The sequence below is a fragment of the Macrotis lagotis genome, chromosome 1 (genome assembly GCF_037893015.1).
Source record: "Macrotis lagotis isolate mMagLag1 chromosome 1, bilby.v1.9.chrom.fasta, whole genome shotgun sequence".
Taxonomy (NCBI): Eukaryota; Metazoa; Chordata; class Mammalia; order Peramelemorphia; family Peramelidae; genus Macrotis; species Macrotis lagotis.
Genome location: NC_133658.1, coordinates 753,792,621 through 753,813,690, shown reverse-complemented (window position 1 = coordinate 753,813,690; position 21,070 = coordinate 753,792,621).

Sequence of the window (21,070 nt, the reverse complement as noted above, 5' to 3'; positions counted from 1 at the left end):
TATCTCTCCTTCCCTCTGCTCCTAGAATATTTTTCTTTCTTAGCCCTGAATTTTCCTTTTTTTTAGATAATCATTCCATCATCTTCAACTCACAACTGAGCTCACATTTCATTTGACCAACTCTCCTTTTCAAGAGTTTCTTCCTTTATATATCTTTTTCCCCTACTTGATCAATTGTGCTTTTCAAATCATTCTTCTCTTTATTAAATCTTTGTGCTTTTTTCACCATTTCACCAATTTTTGAAAAGTATTTTCTTCCTTTCTGTTTTTTTATGTACAATCCTTCTAAATGCCTTAAATAATGAAAATGTTTGGGAGAGTTACAAAAACAATTTTCCCATAAAGGAATGTAAAAAGTTTAACATTATTGAATCCCTTGAGAATTCTCTTTCCTGTTTTCCTTTATATGCTTCTCTTGAGTCATATTTTATATTTGAGCTAATCTGTTCATTGGAAATACTTGATAGGCTGCTATTTCATTGAATATTAATGTTTCTTCTGAAGGATTACATTGTTTTGTGTAGTAGATGATTCTTAGTTGTAATCCTAACTTTGTTCTCCTCCAAAATATCATATTCCAAGTCTTCTAATACTTAAATGAAGAAACTTAAATCTCCATGATTTTGAATTGCTTCTTTTTTGGTCATTTGCAATGTTTTCTGCTCAAACTGGGAACTCTGGGATTTTGGCTCTAATACTCCTGGAAGTTTTGATTTGGGGATCTCTTTCAGGAAGTACTCAGTATATTCATTGTATTTTTATTTTATCCTCTTGTTCTGGATTGTCAGGATAGTTTTTCTTGAACATTTTCTTGAAATATTATATCTAGGCTCTTTTCTTAATCCTGATTTTCAAATACTTCAGTAACTCTTAAATTATCTTTCCTGGATCTATTTTCCAGGTCAGTTGTATTTTCATTTAGCATTTCATATTTTCTTGTATTTTATAATTTATTTTATTTTGTTTTATTGTTTCTTATAGTCTCATAAAGTGTTTTCTTCATTTTTTTCCTTCTCCTTTACCTAATTGTTTACTCTTTTTTTCATGATTTCTTTGCATCACTCTTATTCCTCTTTCTTCTACCTCTATTCATTTTCAAAATTCGACTTAAGTTTTTTAATGGTCTGGGAAAATTCATAGCTTTTTTTGAGGTCTTGAGTGTAGGTTTTGACTTTGTTGTATTCTTTTCAGTTTGTGTTTTGATCTACTTGTCACCAAAGTAACTTTTTATTGTCAGGATCTTTTTTTCTCAGGGCTGCTAGGTGGCACAGTGGATAGAGCACTGGCCCTGGAGGACCTGAGTTCAAATATGACTTTAGATATTTAATAATTACCTAGCTGTGTGACCTTGGGCATGCCACTTAACCCCATTGCCTTGCAAAAATGAAAACAAAAAAAAAACAACTCAGGATCTTTTTTTGCCACTTATTTCTTGACTTTTAAATGTATGCTAAAGTGAAGCTCTGTTTCTGGAGTGGAGAGGACATCATGTGAAGATTCAAGTTTTTCTGCTGCTGTTTTCAGGGGATTTCTGGAAACTTATAAGTTTTCAGTTCTTTCAAAGTGGTATTATCTTGGGAGAGGTGTGTTTACTATTCTCCTGTACTGTGTACTGGTCTGTGAGAAAACACTGGTGCTCTTTTCTACCTGTATCTGTGAGGAGGGATACAAACTCTAATTTTCTGGTGCTCTCCCTCAACTTGAGTCTGAAACCCATGACTGTAATCAAATCTGAATATGGGCAATGCAACAGAGTTCTGTCCCCAGTACAAGAAAAGGAACCCTTGCTGGATCCTTCTGAACAGACTGAATAGTTTGACACAGTTCTTATCATCTTTGAACTGAGAAATTCAAAAATCATCACTGCTGCTACTGATTCACTTGTACCTAAGGCCTTCTACTGCTTTACTGGTACCTGGTCTGCGCTAAACTATGCTTCACTCTCATGTTACAACTGACCTTTCCTGTTGATCTTCTCAGTTGTCTTGAGTTCAAAAATTGTTTCAGTCACTCTAACCTTTTCTGGATTCTGCCAAAGTTGAGGTATTAAAGGCATTTAAAGGTATTTGGATAGAGCTCAGGTGAGTCCCTGCCTTGTCTGCTGTCTTGGTCCCCTTTTCTCATTTCTAATATAATAATAGTCTATCATAATCACATACCATGATTGTTCAGTCATCCCCTAATTAATGAGCAGTTCCTCAGTTTCCAATTCTTTTCTACCTCAAAAAGAAATTATAAAATAATTTAATACATATGGGACCTTTTCAGTTTGGGGATATAGACCTGGTAGTGGTATTACTGGATCAAAAGTTGTGGACAGTTTTATAGTTATTTAGACATACTTCATATGGCATTCAAAATTGGAAAGGAGCTGACAATTAATTCAACCTTTATTAAAATAATTCCATATTTTCTACAGGATGCTTAATGTATGCTCATCCAGTGTCCTCTGGAAGAACTCTACTGGGCAACAATTCACCTAAGGTATTCTATTCCATTTTTGATAGGTCCATTTAATCAAAATTTTCTTTTTTTATGGAGCCTAGATCTCTTATTCTAAAACTTCTATTCATTGCTCCTAGTTCTATCCTCAGGGATCTAGCAATTCATGTCAACACATTCTTTTATAAAAAAAAGTCCTTCAGGGTGGCTAGGTGGTGCAGTGGATAGAGCACCAGCCCTGGAGTCAGGAGTATATGAGTTCAAATCTGGCCTTAGACACTTAATATTTACCTAGCTGTGTGGCCTTGGGCAAGCCACTTAACCCAATTTAACTTGCAAAAATCTAAAAAAATCCTTGAAAATATAGTTATTGTGCCCTCATAGGGACAAATCTTCTTTTCTCTAGGCTGGTTAAATATCTCCATTTCCTTGAACCAGTAGTCAAAAGGCAATATTTATCTAGACCCCTTGACACCTTGCTTACCCTCCTGAAGTTACTAACAGAAGTGTGAGACCTAAGAGACCAAGCAACTCTGAAAGGACAACTAAATGACAACTAAAAGACAACTAAAGAGTTCCAAAAGGACTGTAGTCTATTTTTTGTAGTATCAAAATTTTATTTATATCATAGAGTTTGGTACTCATTCTCTTCCTATTTTTTCAGTGACAATTTGTTTTATTTATTTTGTATTATTATAATAATCTCGTTATTGGAGGAAACATAAACTCCCTCCCTCCCAAAAGATAGACAATCCTCAAGAACAGTGATAGAGGGGGGAAAAAGTATATTTCAGTCTGTGTTCAGATTCCAATGGCTCTGTCTCTGGGATGAGTTGCCTTCTTTATTATGAGTCCACCAGAGAAGTTTCTTCAATGTTTTCCCCATAATTGTTACTGTTAGCTGTATTTTCCTCCACTCTATTCTCCTCACTTCCTCCTCACTCTCTCTCTCTCTCTCTCTCTCTCTCTCTCTCTCTCTCTCTCTCTCTCTCCTTTCACCCTGCTCCTGATCAGAAGTATATTATATCTCCATGATGTTCCCTCTCTTCTATCACCTACTCCCCCCCCTCTCATTCATCCTTATTCCATCCCTTTCCTCTCATTTTTCTCTAGGGTAAGATAGATTTCTATACCCTATTAAGTGTGTATGTTATTTCTTCTCTTAGTCATTTCTGATGAGAATGAAGGCTCAGTCATTCCGTCTTAATTTCCCCTCATTCCACTCCATTGCAAAAGCTTTTTCATGACTCTTTTATGTGTAATATCTTAGTCCCTTCTTCCTCTCATTTCCCTTCCTCACAATACTTTCCTTTATCACCCACTGACTCCATCTTTATACCATATTATATCATTATATTCAACTCCCTCCTATGCCTTATGATATATGTTCCTTCTAATTGCTCTCATAAATGAGAATGTTCATATGAGTTATCAGTATCATATTCCCTTGCAGGAATACAAACAGTTCAGCATGATTAATTTCCTCATAATTAGTCCTTCTCATTCACTCCCTCTATGCTTCACCTTGGAGATCAAACTTTCTGTTCAGCTCTGGTTCTTTCAATAGGAAAGTTTGAAACTCCCCAGTTTCATTGAAAGTCCATGTTTTCCCTGAAAGGGTTTTGCTGGGTAGTTGATTCTTTGTTGTAATCCAAGTTCTTTTGCCTTTTGGAATTTTGTATTCCAAGTCCTATGAGCTCTTAATGTAGATGCTGCCAAATCCTGTGTAATCTTGACTATAGAGCCACAGTAGTTGAATTATTTGTATCTGTGTTGTTTAGTATTTTCTCTTTTACTTTGGAGTTTTTGGCTATAATATTCTTGGGAATTTTTCTTTTGGGATGTCTTGCAAGGAGGTGATTGGTGAATTTCTTCAATTTCTATTTTACCCTCTGCTTCTAGGATCTCAGGGCAATTTCGTTGTATTATTTCTTGAAAAATAAAGTCTAGGCTATTATCCTGGTCATGACTTTCCAGTAGCCCAATAACTACTAGATCTGTTTTCAAGGCCAGTTGTTTTCCCAATGAAATATTTCACATTTTATTTAAATTTTTGGTTCTTTAGTATTGTTTTATTGCTTGCTGATTTTTCACAAACTCATCAGCTTCATTTAGTCCCATTCTACATTTGAGGGAGTTATTTTTTTCAGAGAGCTTTTTTATCTACTTTTTAGCTGACCAATTCTGCTTTTTAAGATATTCTTATCATTTGCCTTTAGGGATGCTTTTCCCAGTTTGGCCTAAACTGGTTTTTAGCATGTTATTTTCTTCAGTATTTTTTGTATTTCTTTCACCAAGCTGCCTACTTAGTTTTCATGATTTTTCTGCATTGCTCTCACTTCTCCCAATTTTTCCTCTAGCCCCCTTAACTACTTTTCAAAGTCTTTTTTGAGTTCTATTTCCTGAGCCCATTTTCTATTTCTCTTGGAGGTTTTGGATGCAGAAGCTTCAACTCTGTCATCTTCTTAATGTATATTTTGATCCTCCATGGGACCAAAGTAATTTTCTATGCTCACATTCTTCTTTTCCTGTTGTTTGCTCATTTCTTCAACCTATGACTGATTTACTGTACTTTCAAGGTTTTGGTGGATTTGGGGGACACCCCAGAGGGACCTTAATTCCTCCAAGATCTTATGAGAGGCTCTGACTGCTCTATTTCCTATGCTCTGGCATTTGGATGCCCAAAGGCCCTCCCATCTGCCCTGGAGCTGTGAGGAGGGTCCCTGCTCGCCTATGGTAACTGTACCAGACTGTAACCTGGATCTGAGTGTGGGCATATAGCATAGTTGTGCCCCAAAGATAGCAGCGAGACCTCTTCAGCCTCCCACAAACCCCTTACTGTCTGTGAGATGGGGACTTTGGAAGTGCTGGGTGACTTCATGGATTCCTGCTGCAGATTCTCTGCTTTATGCTCAACTCTGTGCTCACAAGGTGCAGCAGAGTACTCTCACCACCCCTTCAAGCTGTCCCCCATGATCCCTGGGCTAAGAGATCTGGAAACCACCCCCTCTGCCATGGGCCCAGGTGCCCCCAGGGACCCAGGCACCCTACAGGCTATACCTGCAAGACTGGAGTTGGTTTGCTCTGGCCCAGCTGCACTATGCTGTGGCTATGCTGTGGCTGTTCTGTGGCTCTTTCCAAGCCCAGTCCTCTTGAAATAGACCTTTCCTGCAGAACTTCTAAATGTCTCAGACTGGGAAATTGTATCACTCAGTCTTTCTGTACATTTTGCTCCTCTAAATTTTGGCTAGAGTCAAAATGTGATGGCTTTTGGATTTTGGGGGAGAACTCCAGGAATTCCTACCTTCATGCTGCCATTTTGACTCTGATGTCAGGACTCTAGTCTTGTGAAAACAAACAAAAAAAAAACCCAAACCAAAAGTGCTATTCCCCACCCAACCATCCAGTTAACAGCTAGGTTTCACCTTCATTACCTAACTCTGTCTAAAGAATTGGCTTAAAAGGTGGTTTAAATTGAAATATCCTGTCCAAATTGGTCTAATTTCTATGGTACAGTCTTTATTTCAAAGACAAATGAGTCTCTGTTTCTAGTTAATTTTATTCTTCTCTACTCAAAATACTGTTAAGCATATTTTTGATATACAGGTTAAGCTGGGGGGGAGGGGAAGTATTTATTTTAATTGTCCTAAAATAGAGTTTCCTTTAAAAGGGATGGAAAGAAAGAAGCAATTTAATTTGAGATCAGGTAAGACAAAGACAGTATATCCTAGAAATTCCCATGTTCCTTCTTTTATTTTGCATTCATTGCCTTAACCAAGGAGCACAGTTCACCTTTCAATTTAACTGAACAAAACCAATGTAAATTTGGTCTTGATAACAGTGATGATGATATTAAATCTGGAAAGAGGAAATGGTACTAAGAACTGAATTTGGGGCTTAACACTGTGACTTTTCTTTTTTTTTGGTAGAATTGATCATCTCAAACCAAGAGCTCATAACTGGGAAAATGACACAGTCTGCTCTAGCCTTGTTCTCTATTTTAATGGTGCCAGGGCCCACTCTGACACTAATTTTATAGATGCTATTCTCTCTGATTGTCTAACAGAAGCCAGCATTCTTCCTTTGCTTCCCTGTGAGTGAAGCAGCTGCAGGATAGAGACCGTTTAACATTAATCATTGCAGCTTCCCAGAGAGCCTAGCGCACATGAAACAGACCTTTTTCAGAATGGAGATAAAGGATTAGGGAAAGAAAATGTTAAAACATGACTGTTCTCCTTAACTTATCAGACTTGGCAGATGCCCAGCTCTGCTGTTCTCATATCACCTTCCATTTGGAGGAGGTGGGGTGTCTTCGGAGGCATAATGTTCTTTCTATGTTCTTTTACAGTTGTTCCCTGAAGCTCTTGTCACCTCTCTCTCTCTCTCTCTCTCTCTCTCTCTCTCTCTCTCTCTCTCTCTCTCTCTCTCTCTCTCTCTCCCTCTTAAGTGTTGTTTCATATCAGCAAAATGATTAGAATTAGACCCATCTGAAATCAATTCCCTAACTGAAAGGCAACATCTTGATGTGTAGTTGTAATGATTCTTAATTAAATTCATCAGGAGAGGGCATTTATTTCTGGAAATGAAGCATTTTGCATCTATCTTTCTATTTCTGCCCTCTTCTCTGAAAGTCTTTAGGGGTTATAGCTTTTATCAAATGCATCATGTTCCTACAACTTGTATTCCCAAGTAGATAGAAAAAAGAACAACTTGGTATAAGGGAACTTGGTCAAGAAAGGAGCAGGATTTGAAAGTATGAATCAATTAACATTAGGAAATAGAAATTCAGAGAGTTTAGAAAATTTTTCAAGGTAACAAGCTTGATCATAAACAAGTAGAAAATATTTAGAATGTCAGTATTTTACAGTGATAAAAGATTCTACCGATTATCTAGTACAATTCTTCAATTTATAAAACATGAAATCAAGACCTAAAAAGGGAAGTTTCTAAAGAACCTCAAAAACTTAGCCTTTTCATGATAATATATATACTTATATTTGTCATATTAGAGATAATTGAGTCCAGGAAAGAGGGAGGAATATGAAGGCAGAGTGAATAATATTAGAAATCTTACCTCTCATTTACATTGTATATGTCTTTTATATACATAGGTGCATGCATGTTGCCTCCTCTATCAGAATGTTAGCTACATGGAAATAAATATCTTACTTTTGGGGGGTCTTTAATTTTTAGAACACAGAATGAGATATTGTTGTTGTGTTCAGGCATGTCTAATTCTTCATGACCTTGTGGATCATAGTCACCAGATCTACAATCCATGGAATTTTCTTAGCAAAAATACTTGAGTGGTTTACCATTTCCTTCTCTACATGATCATCTTTTCTCAGATCTCTTCATTGTGACCTGTTCATCTTGCATAATGCTACACAGCTATGCAAGCATCTCTGCTAAGACAGTGCAGTAGCCCAGGAGGGGCCATAGTAAGTGTTTAACTAATGTCTGTTACTGTTGTTGATGATGTTGCCCATTTTGTGTGTGTGTGTGTGTATATATATATATATATATATATATATATATATATATATATATATGTAATACATAATGAGTTAAGATTTTATATAAAAGATATATACAGCAATTCATCAGGCAATTCAGTAATATGGAGGTAACTCAATCAATCTTTGGCAGTATTAAGTTACAACATATCTGTAAAATGAAGATAATATTCCCATAGTACCTACAACATAGTGTTATCATAATAATATTAAATGACATAATTTATGAAAAGTACCTTAAAACTTAAAATATTATGTAAATTATAATTATTATTTCATTGTCATTTCATTATATCACATTATTTCATTCTTTTAATTAAGTATAGATGGAAATCATCCTGAGAGAAATTAATATTTAGTATATGTAATTATTCATATTATTGAAGAGCTAGTTAAAATAATTGTTTGTGCAGTTGAATAAAGATATTAGAATACCTTTCATCTTTTTGTACGTTTACATGATGTGAAGAAGCTTAAAAATCTTTTGGATGTGGTCTAGCTATGGATTCAAATATGTGATGAATTCATTAAAGAACCAGCTCTCACCCAGAAGTATTTAGGGACAAAAAAAGTTAAGTGTTGCTGAGGTTAGAAGAAACAAAGAACGAGAGAGAGAATAGGGGATTAGTAGAATTAGCAGATTTAGCAGCCTCAGCACTAATAACAACAGTCCCAGCAGTACCAATGTAGGAATAGGGACATGTGAAGTTATCTGGGAGATCATGTTCCTCAAAAGCAGGCTGGCCCCCAAAAGGAAACCACATCTCAACTGAGGAGGCAGTGAGCTTTTAAAGGGTCAGATATAAGGTAATTAGGGGATATATGCATAAGAGGTATAGCTCAGAGTAAAGATGAGATAATTAAGGACATATAAATGTGGGACAGTAACTCAAAGACTTAATCCTTTTAGGCTAGAATAGGGTTCCATTGCTTTGCATATAAGGGTTTGTCTTATGACAGAGGTAGGCATTTACTGAGTCCTTACCAGAAAGGGCCAAGGTACCTTAATAAAAACTTCATTGACATCATATCCATAGCTTATACAATAGGATGGAGGGGTAGGGGCATATAGGTGGGTAAATGTCCTTAGGCAATGGAAAGGAGGTCAGTGTTAAATGTAATATACATGGTCAGGGAGCATATTTTTTATACTACATATTTCTCTGTCCAATATTTCCTCTACTGCAAATGCATTCTCAGTATAATTCCAGTAGCAGGTTACATGACATAGAAACCATATCTCTCATACTGCTCTCACATAATTCTACTCTCCTATTGTTGAAGGAGAAATATAATATTAGAGAAATAGTTATCTGGTTCTGTAATATTAAGAAAATATTATCTGTGCTTGTTTGACATTTTCTGTTGACTTCTGTCTTCCTTCCCATTGTTCAGCCTCTTCTGAAATGTAAATTCACTGAGAATAACCTCAGCCCCTTCCTCCTACTCTTTCACCCTTCTAGAACATAGCCAGAAAAAAAAAAGAAAGAAAACCATAGCCTACCAAGGTAAATGCCTGACGCTAGCCATGTCCAGGTGCAACTGGACTACTGTCACATTCTCCCTTTCCAACATGGACAAGAGTGGAGTATAGAGGAAGGGAGAAGATGGGTTGCTTAAAAACTTTGCCTACCCTCTGTACTATGTTGAATTCAACTGATTTCTGCTGCCATCCGACTGACCTTGCAGCTGTATTCCTCTTCTTCATGCGCCTCTCCCCCACCTCTGCTCCTCATGATGGTTACTATTGTCCCTTCTATTCTTAACTTTACTGTCTTCTTAAAAACTTCCTTTTTTAACCTTGCTTCCATACTAAAAACCTCTTCCAATTAGCTTGTAAGTTTGTTTTCGCAGTAGCCTATGAATTCAATTATATAACCCTTTTTTATACTCCTGAATCAGAGACCAATGTGAGTTCTTTACCAATAAACAACTCTGCCATGAATCCCTGCAAGCTCCATTCCCCCACCCCAGGTTAACCACCACCTAGGCAACCTTCATCAATTCACCCTTCTACATTGTACCCTTCATCTCTATGATGTCTTTATTTTGAAAATTTTCCATTCTATCTGATTTAAATTTCTGAAATATTTGGGATAATGTCATTTAAAATATTATTTTGTTTTTACATATCAGTGCCATGTCTGAACAATTGTGGGCAACAATTTGTCTGTGATAATAGTCTATTTCCAGTTCATTTTATAGATTGAATTCTGTATTTCTAGGTCTGTGTTTGTAGTATAACTTGTTTTCACTCATTTAGTGAAAGTTGACACTGATGTATAATCTTATCTGTATGGTTCTATTTTACCAGTATTCAGACTTTAAACCCCTTATAGTGATGTATTCTCTTATAAAATCTACAGTAATTTTTAAGACCAGGTTGGTTATATGAATCTTTTTTCAATATCTTATATCAATGACCTATTCCTATAACATCTTCTTAAACTCTTCCTTTTCCACAGGCAAATTCATATTATTAGGTGATATTTGTTGTTTCTTTGTCAACATATTTTGGTTAATTTAGATGTAGATGTCATGCAAGTTTTTTTTTAATTCCATTCATGTATCCTGACAAATTTTAGGTGCTATTTATAGGTAAAAATCCTTTCATTTACTCTCTTCATTTTTCATCAGTGGTTCTGTTTGATTTCAAACTAAGGGACATTATGCCTATCTCAGGAGAAGTTGATCACCTGAAATCTCACCATCATGTAGATTCAGCTTTCAATAGCAAATAACTTCTCTTCACCTTGTTGTCTTCATCTTTTATTGGAGAACTAAGGAACAAAGCAATAAACTCCTCCCAAAATCTTTTAGGGTGGGTTCATTTATTGATAACTTAATTTTCCTTCTATGGCCCACCTTGAATTCAACTCCAAGAACATAATGACCTATTAAGACATATCTGCTGTTCTTTTTCCATCTCTTTCAGTTTTCTTTTGAATATTGTCTTCCATTCATTAGACTGTAAGCTCCTTGCAGGCAGGGATTGTCTTTTTTATTTGTATCCTCCAATGATTATCTCAGAGCCTTGTTCTTGGTAGGTGTTAGATAAGTGTTTGTTGACTTGCATTGAATTACATTGGGTAAATCCAATGACATAACATTTTCTAAAATTACCTTTTACTAATATTACTCATTGAAATGATGTCTGCTTATGTATAATAATGGTTATTATTATTATTATTATCATCATCATTATTACTATTATCAATGATGATGAAAATCACTACCATGGTTTCCTGTATATAATCCTTAGAGGAACTCCAATTCTGAATTTTTCCTGCAGATATTATAGAAGTTTGAGTAATTCTCCACTGTTTTTTGTGTCTTTAGTATAACAGTGGACTAATAATACTTCATTACTTTGCAAAAATTTCCAAAGAAGGTAAATTACCCATTATCATATAGCATCTAATATTGCCAAATATTTATTCTTTGAATCATTTATTAAGTAAATGATAGGTAAATAATACTGTGGTAGGTACCTGAGAAGATACAAAAAGATACTGAACTATTCCTTTCTCTTGATGAAGTTTTAATCTGATTTGGGAAGTAAGACATGAAAGCATGCACAATTATTAAAAATGATGTTCTACTCATAAGAGTACTTGCTTTATTTATATTAATACTGATAGGAATGACTGAAATAGCTACTCAGAGAACATTATCTGTATGGCTCCAAGGTTTGAGCTATTCTAACTTATCACTAAGTGTGCATACATAATGCTGTCTTCCAAAACATAAAGTGCTTCAGCCCAGGCTGATTCTAGATTAATCTGGGGGACAAGAAAATTGACATTAATAATTTCTAATTGATCAGGAGTCTCATTCCAGTCCCTAATATACTAATCTCTTACCCAACATTGAATGATCTGACATTATCACTTATGAAAAGAAAGAGAGTAGGAAGTTGAGAACATCAGCACTACTACTGGGCAAAATATGAAACCTCAACTTCCCTAGGCTCGCTACTAAAATGAAAATCAAACCAATAATGTTGACATTAAAACTCATGAGGAAAAGGAAACAACCTTCCTAGTGAGAACTGAAATTTAAGTTCTCCGACTCAATTTTGGCACTTTCTTTTTCCTTTTTTTAGTTTTCTTTTTTTTTTTACATGTAAAGATATTTTGCAATGTTAATTTTTTGTAAGATTTTGAGTTCTAAATTTTTCTATCTCTTTCTTTTCCCTCCCCCTCTTTCTATGACAGTAAATAATTTGATATAGATTATATAGGCATGATAATGTTAAACATATTAGTCATATTTTAAAATAAGAATCAAAACAAAGGAAAAATATGAGAAAATAAAACATATTTTGAAAAAAGTGAAAATAATATGCTTTGGTTTTCATTCAGATTCCATACTTCTTTTTTCCTGAATATAGATGAGACTTTTTCATCACAAGTCTTTTAGAATTGTCTTTGATCATTGTACTAATGAGAAAAAAATAAATCTACTAGTGTTGATCATAATACAGTGTTATTGTTAATGTGTAAAATGTTCTCCTGGTTCTCCTCATTTCACTCAGATTAAGTTCATATAATTCTAACCAGGTTTTTCTGAAATCCATCTGATCATGATTTCTTACAGTACAATAGTATTCCATCACATTCATATGCCAAAATTTGTTCAGTCATTCCCCAATTGATGGACATCCTCTCGACTTCCAATTCTTTGCCACTGCAAGTGCTATAAATATTTTTGTAAATTTGGGTCCTTTTCCTTTTTGTATGATTTCTTTGGGGGTACAGTCCTAATAGTGATATTAGATAGATAAAAGGGCACACACAGTTTTATAGCACTGTGGACATATTTTCAAATTGTTCTGCAGATGCTTGGATCAATTTACAGCACCATCAACAATACATTAGTGTCCCAATTTTCTCATATCACCTCCAACATTTATCATTTTCCTTTTTTTCATATTAACCAATCTGATAGGTGTGAGGTGGTACCTCAGGCATGTTTTAATTTGCATTAAATACATAATAAAATATACTGTGGTAGTTACCTAAGAAGATACAAATAGAAATTGAAGAAAGTTCTTGCTCTTGAGGAAATTTTAATCTAATATGGGAAGTAAGACGTGAAAGCATACATAATTATTAAAGATGATGTTCTGCTCATAAAAATACTTGCTTTGTTTACATTTGCACTAATAGGTATGACTAATATAGCTACTTAGAGTATATTATCTGTATGGCTCCAAGATTTCAGTTATTCTAATTTACTATTCAGTGTGCACACATAAGAGTCTTTTCAAACCTAAAATGTTTCAACCCAGGCTAATTCAAGACAGTCTAAGGGCAAGAAAATTGACAATAATATTTTATAATTAATTAAAAGACTCAGCTCAACCTATAGTATAGCAAGTATCTTCCCCAACACTGAATGATATATTAGCAATTCTAACAGAAAGAGGGGGTAGGAAGTTTAGGATATCAGTTGTACTCCTGAGCAAAATATGAAATCTCAATTTCCCTAGACTCTTCATCACAATGAAAATCAAATTAATACTGTTGTCTTTAAAACTCATGAGGAATAGAAAACAGCTTTCCTAGTTAGTACTCAACTTTAAATTCCAATTTTTGACAATGTATTTTAAAAAGATCATTCTGATCTTATTTTTTTATCTCATAGGAACAGTATAGAGTTGGTTTGAGCTATTTACTTCCTACTATTGGTTTGGACTCATGCCTATCTCTTATAATTATTCATGGTATTTTCTATGTCTTATCAAGGCAATTACAAAAACTTCTACTGAATAATTAAAAGTTTAGTCAATACAGTGCCTGAACTCAAGTGCTGCAATGGAGTCTCTACTTAGATTTCTATCTTGTATATTTCTATCTTCTGGAATCTTTGGACATCTTTTCTAAAAAGCACAACAGATTTTTTTCAAAAGTCCTTCCCCATAGTGTCATGATTCAAGATGAAATTAAGTCATGGGATTAATAATGATTATGTCAACCTTATAACTAAGATATTACACAGAGATAATTATAATTTAAAATAGAGGCAATTTAGTATAGTGGGCAAGAAGGTGGTCAGGAAGATATGAGATCAAATCCCACTTCTAACATATATTAGCTTTGTGACTCTGAGCAAGTCTTTAAACTCTCAGAGTTCTAGAGAATTTTTAACAACTATAAGTTGAAGGGTAGATGATGTTCTACACTGATAGAGAAAATTCACTATACCATTGAAATCATAGGTTAAGAATCTCTTCAGTCCCTTTCCTGAAAACATGTACATAAATAAATTTTGAGTTATGAGAATAGATGAGGAAAAGATATTTGTTGCTGAGAAGTTCAAGGAAGATTTTCTGCAAGAAATGGTTATTTTAGATGGGCCGGGAAGTTCTTACTAAGTTGATATAAGGGTTGAGGTTAGAAAGGATATTCCAGAAAGCATGAGCAAAGGCATTATCAAAGAAATGAGAAATTTTGATTTGGGAGGAAAAATTTAATCAAATTTTGCTAGATATATAAAGCAAGTGAGAATGAGAATTAGAAGAAAAAGAGGGGAAATCAGATTGAAGCAAAAATGGAAGACTTAAATACCAGAAGGGGAAAATAACATATTGGACTTCATCCAGTAAAGAATGGGAAGACAATTTAATTTTCTTTCATAGGCATTTGTATCCTCAACTAGATTATTAATGCTTTAAGAGGAGGGGAAATGAATGCTATATATGATTAAGTAACAATAGATTTGGAACTATTACCAGAGGAACTACACCCCACACCTGTCTCTTATACTTAATAGCTATATGACTTTCAGTTAATCATTTTGCTCCTCTGGAAATTAGCTACCTTATCCATAAAATTAGGATGATTGTGGAAGACATGACCCCTAAATTATTTTCCAAGCCTTATAACAGACTTTCTTACATTCTATCATATGACTAGATCCAGCATTCATTGAACACAGTAGTAAGTGCTCAAATGATACTTGTTGGATCGATTAACTGTCCTGAAGTTAGGGAGGAATTACAATAAGTCCATGGGGAAAAGATCCTGGAAGACTCTGGACTGGGAAAGGGAAGAATTATGTGTATGTCAGGAGATTGGTGTTTTGGTCCCTTTATTCTTATGTTTAAAATTTCTCCCTTTAAGAGAATATATGTATCTGCACCACAGGAACTGACTAGGATTAATATCTATATTCTTCTGGTTTTGGGGAATCTTTCATTTGGGGAACTACCCACAAATCCCTATGAAATTTCTATTCCCACCTCCCCAAACACATATACAATCATCCCAATAAAATTTTCTTGCTGGAATTTTTAATAATCACTGATCAAAATTAATTTCTATACAATTTTATAATTCTACAAAGTTGCAAGAGGCAACTCTCCCACTGTTCCATATAATTGGGTTGACTTCCCTATCATACTTCTAGGGTTACATTAGCCAAAGGAACACTTTTGTTGCCATCCTCCTCATTACTGACTGAAGTCTTTACATTCTGTCTCACACATATAACAATGATAGTCACTCTAAATCTCATTTGAGAGCAATCAATCAAATAACATTCAGGAATAAGGAATTGGTAATCTTAGTATAATTATCATAGTGAGACTACACCTGGAGTATTATATTCAGTTCTGGATGCTAAATTTTTAAAAAGAGAATGAAAAAAGTTGGGATTCTTCCATGACAGAGCAAGCTAATTGATGAAGGGCCTCTTGTTTTTGCTATATGAGTAATGGTTTAAAGAACTGGAGAAATTTGGCCTGGAGAGGAAAAGATTTAGAAGTTCCTGATAATTGTTATCAATTATTTGAATGGTCATCATAGACTTGTTCTCTTTGAGCCCAGAAAACAAAATGAGGAAGAAAAGATAGAAGTTATAATGGGATAAATTTAAATTTGAAGTAAAGGAAAACTACATAGCAATTAGATCTTGTCAAAAGTTAAATTAACTATTCCTAGAGATATGGAGATACACCCTTAATGAAGGTCAGCAAGCAAATGTTTTCTAAACATATCACTTTGAAATTTAGTGATTCTTTGTAATGCCAAGGTACATGGCAGCTTCATTTCTATTATCTCCATCATGATATCCTAAATTTTAGAGCATTTCATTAATTTTGAAAAACCACAACCTTTACTATGTTATTATATTCTTAAAATATACCTATGATATAGATTGGATGAGTTGTATGATTTGGTTGGAACCAAAGAAGAAAGGGAGTTTCAGAAAACATAAGTAATTTGCTCAAGGATATGTAGCTAGAGGGAGAAGCCAAGACAGTGATAGGAGAAGAGCCTCTCTTAGGTGCTCTTGCCATAATATTTCAAAAAAATCATAAAATTATGACTCTAAATTTTCAAAAGACAGAACCCACAGAGTGATCCATTGAGGCAATTCTCCACACCAAAGTAACCTGGAAAATAGTGTAAAGGCTCTGCTCCATGGGGTTAGAGGGGTGGCCCACCAGAGTGAAGAAACTTCAGCCCCCAGAGGCAGTGACTTATAGAAGTGGGGGAAATTTCCTGACCTATACCCTGGGGAGCACTGGAAGATCAGATCAGCAGGGGACTTCTGCCAGAGTGAGCATGTGAAGCCCAGCCCTCAGTGTACTCAGCTAGCAATGATGGAGGTGGCAGCCTAGATCCAGAAAAAGGAAGCAGGTGGAGCAGATAAGCAGGAGCCCTCAGGCAACTGAGCCTTGAGTGCTCAGCCTACCAAAAGGAAGGAAGTGGGGAGAGACTTCTGAGGGTTGTCCTCCCTACCTGGAATAGGACTCTGGGGCTTGTACCACATTCACATCCTGATCACAGTCTAGGACTCCCATAGAACAGCAGGTTCCCCCCACCTCAGTTCTGTGGCAGAGGGGTGCTCTTGTGGTCATTCAAAGACCAGGAGGGAAGACAGAGCTTCACACACTGAGATCCTTGTGTGTGTGGGGGTGTCCCAATAATCCTCAAAAGCTCAGGAAGCACCCCAAAACCAGGCACAGGCTGGTGAAATGAGTAAACAGAAAAAAGAGGAACACCATTGAGAAACTCTTTGACTATGATCCCAAGATGGATCAAAATACTCAATCTGAAGATAAGGAAGTACAAGCTTCTTCATCTAAAGAGTGCAAGAAAAACAGAAATTGGACTCAGGCTATGACAGAGCTCAAAAATATTTTAAAAATCAAGTAAGGGAGATAGAATAAAAATTGGGAAAATAAATTAGAGAGATGCAGGAAAAACATGAGAAAGGAGTCAGCAGCTTAGTCAAGGAGATCCAAAAAATACTGAAGAAAATAACATGTTAAAAACCAGCATAAATCAAATGGATAAAACAGTTCAAAAAAGTTATGGAGGAGAAGAATGATTTAAAAAGCAGAATTGACCAGATGGAAAAAGAAATAAAAGAAAGCTCTCTGAGGAAATCAAATCCTTCAGATCTAGAATGGAGCTAAAGAAAGCTATTGACTTTATAAGAAGTCAAGATACAATACTTCAACACCCAAGGAATGAAAAATTAGAAGAAAATGTGAAACATCTCATTGAAAAAGTAACTGATGGGGAAAAAAGATTCAGAAAAGATAATTTAAAAATTATTGGAATACCTGAAAGTCATGATCAAGAAAAGAGCCTTACCTCATTTTTAAAGAATTCCTACAGGAAAATTGTCCAGATATCCTAGAAGCTTAGGGCCAAACAGAAATTGATAGAATCCACCAAGCTCCCCTGTAAAGAGATCCCAAAAAACCCAACCCCCAGGAATATTATAGCCAAGTTCCAGAACTCCCAATTGAAAGAGAAAATATTACAAGCAGCCAGAAGGATGAAATTCAAATATGGTGGGTCTGTAGTCATGTTCACACAGGACTTAGCAGCAACTACATTAAGGGCTTGTATGGCTTGGAATCTAATATTCTGGAAGGCAGAAGAGCTTGGAATGCAACCAAGAATCAACTGCCCAGCAAAACTGAACATCCTCTTCCAGGGGAAAAGATGGATTTTCAATGAAACAGGGGGATTTCAATTGTTCCTGTTAAAACAAATGGAACTGAACAAAAAATTTGGTCTTCAAATATAGGACTCAGGTGAAGCATAGAGAGTGGAGGAAAAGGGTAAAATATGAGGGGCTTAATGATGATGAACTGCATGTATTCCTGCATAGAAAAATGATGCTGATAATACTCATATGAAACTTCTCATTTAATAGAGCAGGTAGAAATAGCTTTTATAGATGAGGCACAGGAGAGAGCTGAATTTGAAGATTATAATATATTGTAAATATGGAGTCAATGGCTACAAAGGAAATGTAATTGGATTAAGAGAAAAGAGAGGTGGAATAGGCTAAGATATTTCATATAAGATTTTCTTATTATTGCAATGAGCTATTGCAATGATATGGAAGTGGTGAAGGCAAGGGAGAATGAGGGAACTGTTGCTCTCATCAGAGGTAACTCAGAGAGGAAATAGCATATATACTAAATTGGGTATGGAGATCTGAAGTAAAGAGAGAAGGGGGACAGGGGAAGGGGGGATATGAGTGATGGAGGAGAGGGTGGGCTGTGGGGGAGAGTGGTCAGATATAATACATTTTCTTTTTTACTTCTTGCAAGGAGCTGGGAGTGGATGACCTGTCCAGGACCACAAGGTCGGGTAGTTGCTAGGTTCTAAGGGATGGTGTGTGGGCACAGGCTCAGGCCCTCAGTCTGCTGTACTACTCAGCTAACCTACAGCACGTTTAAGAAGAGGGATACAGTGAAAGGAGAGAGAAAATGTAGTATATTGTAGTGGGGAGGTATGAATGAAGGGAGTTGTGATCAGCAATGGCAATGGGGTAAAAATGTGGGAGTAACTTTTGTAATGGACTTTTCAGAAAGAATGTGATCCACCCATGACAGAGATGGTGGTGTTGGAACACAGACTGAAGCACATTTTTTTGTTTTTATTTTTTCTCTTTCCTTTACTTTATTGCTCATAAGGGTCTATATTTTGGGGGGTGGCAGTGAGTATTATGTTTACTCTTAAACAAGAATCTTTTAGTAATGTATAAAAATATGATTTAAACAAATATAAATATATACATTATATATATATATATATATATATATATATATATATATAAAATATGCAGCTAGAAAGTGATAAAGCCAGTTCTGCTACTAAATCAATATTTTTCTTTATGTCATGTTGCATTATTTTCTTGTTTTAAGAAGAATTTAAAACCTTAAATAGTTCTATTATTTTTTCGGCCTATGAAACACTTCAACTGGTTAAAAGATCCCATGACCAACTAACTACTTCATTGACATGTATCATAGGGAAGAATGTTTCTAGAATGAATGATAACACATTGATAAATAAAAAATTAAAATTCTCATAAAAATTCATGTTTTAAGTTAACAAATATCAAAAGAAATGTCTATAGATTCTATATAATATACTAGGACCAAAATTCTCAGTTCACATTTTGAGAAGGTTTTCCAGAGACTAAGGCTCTGGGAATGCAGGAGAGATATAATACACAAATTTTTGTTATGTTAAAACAAATTATACTGGTAAAATTTCCCAGGAAAAAAGTTCACCTTGAATCTGTCTCTTCTATCATTTTTATGGCATAATACAGCATAATGTTGATATTCCAAAATTTTTTCAGTCATTCCTGAATTGATGGATACCCATTTTGTTGATAGCTCTTTGCCTTAACAAAAAATACTGCTGTGATTATATTGAAACATATGAGTTCTTTGTTCTGTTTGCTGACTCTTTTGTACTCATAACAAATAAAGTTATTGTGGGATCAAAGATTATAGACAGTTTAGTGAATTTTGAGGATTCATTCCAATTTTTTTTTTCAAAATAGTTGAATTGATTTATGCTCTATTGCAAAACATTAATATGCCTATCTTTTCTCCTTTCTAGCAATTGATATTTTGCTTATTTGGGGTCAAATCTGGCAATCTGATCAGTGTGAGATATTTTACCTTCCTTTCTCCAGATGCTTGTTGATAGATTGCAATTCTTTTTTTGAGAATTGCATTTAAATCATTTTGCCATTTATCTATTGGGGAATGGCTCTTCTATATTTGTATCAATTTTCCATATAACTAAGACATGAGACCTTCATCAGATAAAAAATTTAGGTATGATTTTCCCCCAGTTAACTGTTTCCTTTTTAAAAAAAAAATTTACACCATATTTATTTTGCCTGGGGAATTATTTTTATTCACTTTGTGCAATCAAAATTCTTTATTTTACACCCTGTGATTATCTTTTTAAAGGATTTGCCTCCTATTTCTCTCTGTTTTGTTTATTATACCACCTCTTTTATCAAAGCAGTACATCTATTCAATATTGTATAGAGTTACTATCTTTAGCCCAATTTCTACAAATTTGTTTTCTAGTTTTCTAAGAAATTTTCAATGAATAATGATTTCTTATCATCATAATTGTTTTCCTTGAATGTCTGGAATACTTTGTTATTTTGTTCTAATATCTCTAGATGTTGTGTACCTTATCTGCTCTGGTAATAGATTTATTTGTTGTTAGCCAATTTCAGATTGTTTTGGTGTTTACCGAATTTGAAGTATATTTTTAAGTTTCTATTGCCAAATTCCTTCCTTTTGTTAAAAATTTTTTTCTTAGAATTCTTGACATATGTTCCTCCAGATGAATTTTGTTACAATTGTGTTACATTCTAAAAAGTAATCAGCCAGTATTTTGGCTCTGACTTTGCAATTTTCTATGTATCATTGCCATTTTTTACTAGCATGAACAGTCAGGAGTAATTTATTCCTTTCCAACATTTATTTTTCTTTTATAAATTGTATGATGTAGTTGTATATATGTAATTACTCTGTGTGTTTTAATAAATGCAGTTCAAATATGTTATTTCTGTATTAATGGTAATACAATTTCTTTTTCTTCTACATTCTGTTAGATTTTGTTTGTTATATAAAATAAAGCTGATGATATTTGTCTGTTTATTGTATATCATATTATCTTTCAGAACTTGTATTTTAATTAATTTTAGTAGAATTTGATGTCTACATAAACAATCATATTTTCATCAAAAAACAATACTTTTCTTGATTCCTTATTTATGCTTATTCTATCACATTCTCTCCCTGCACTTCACCACTC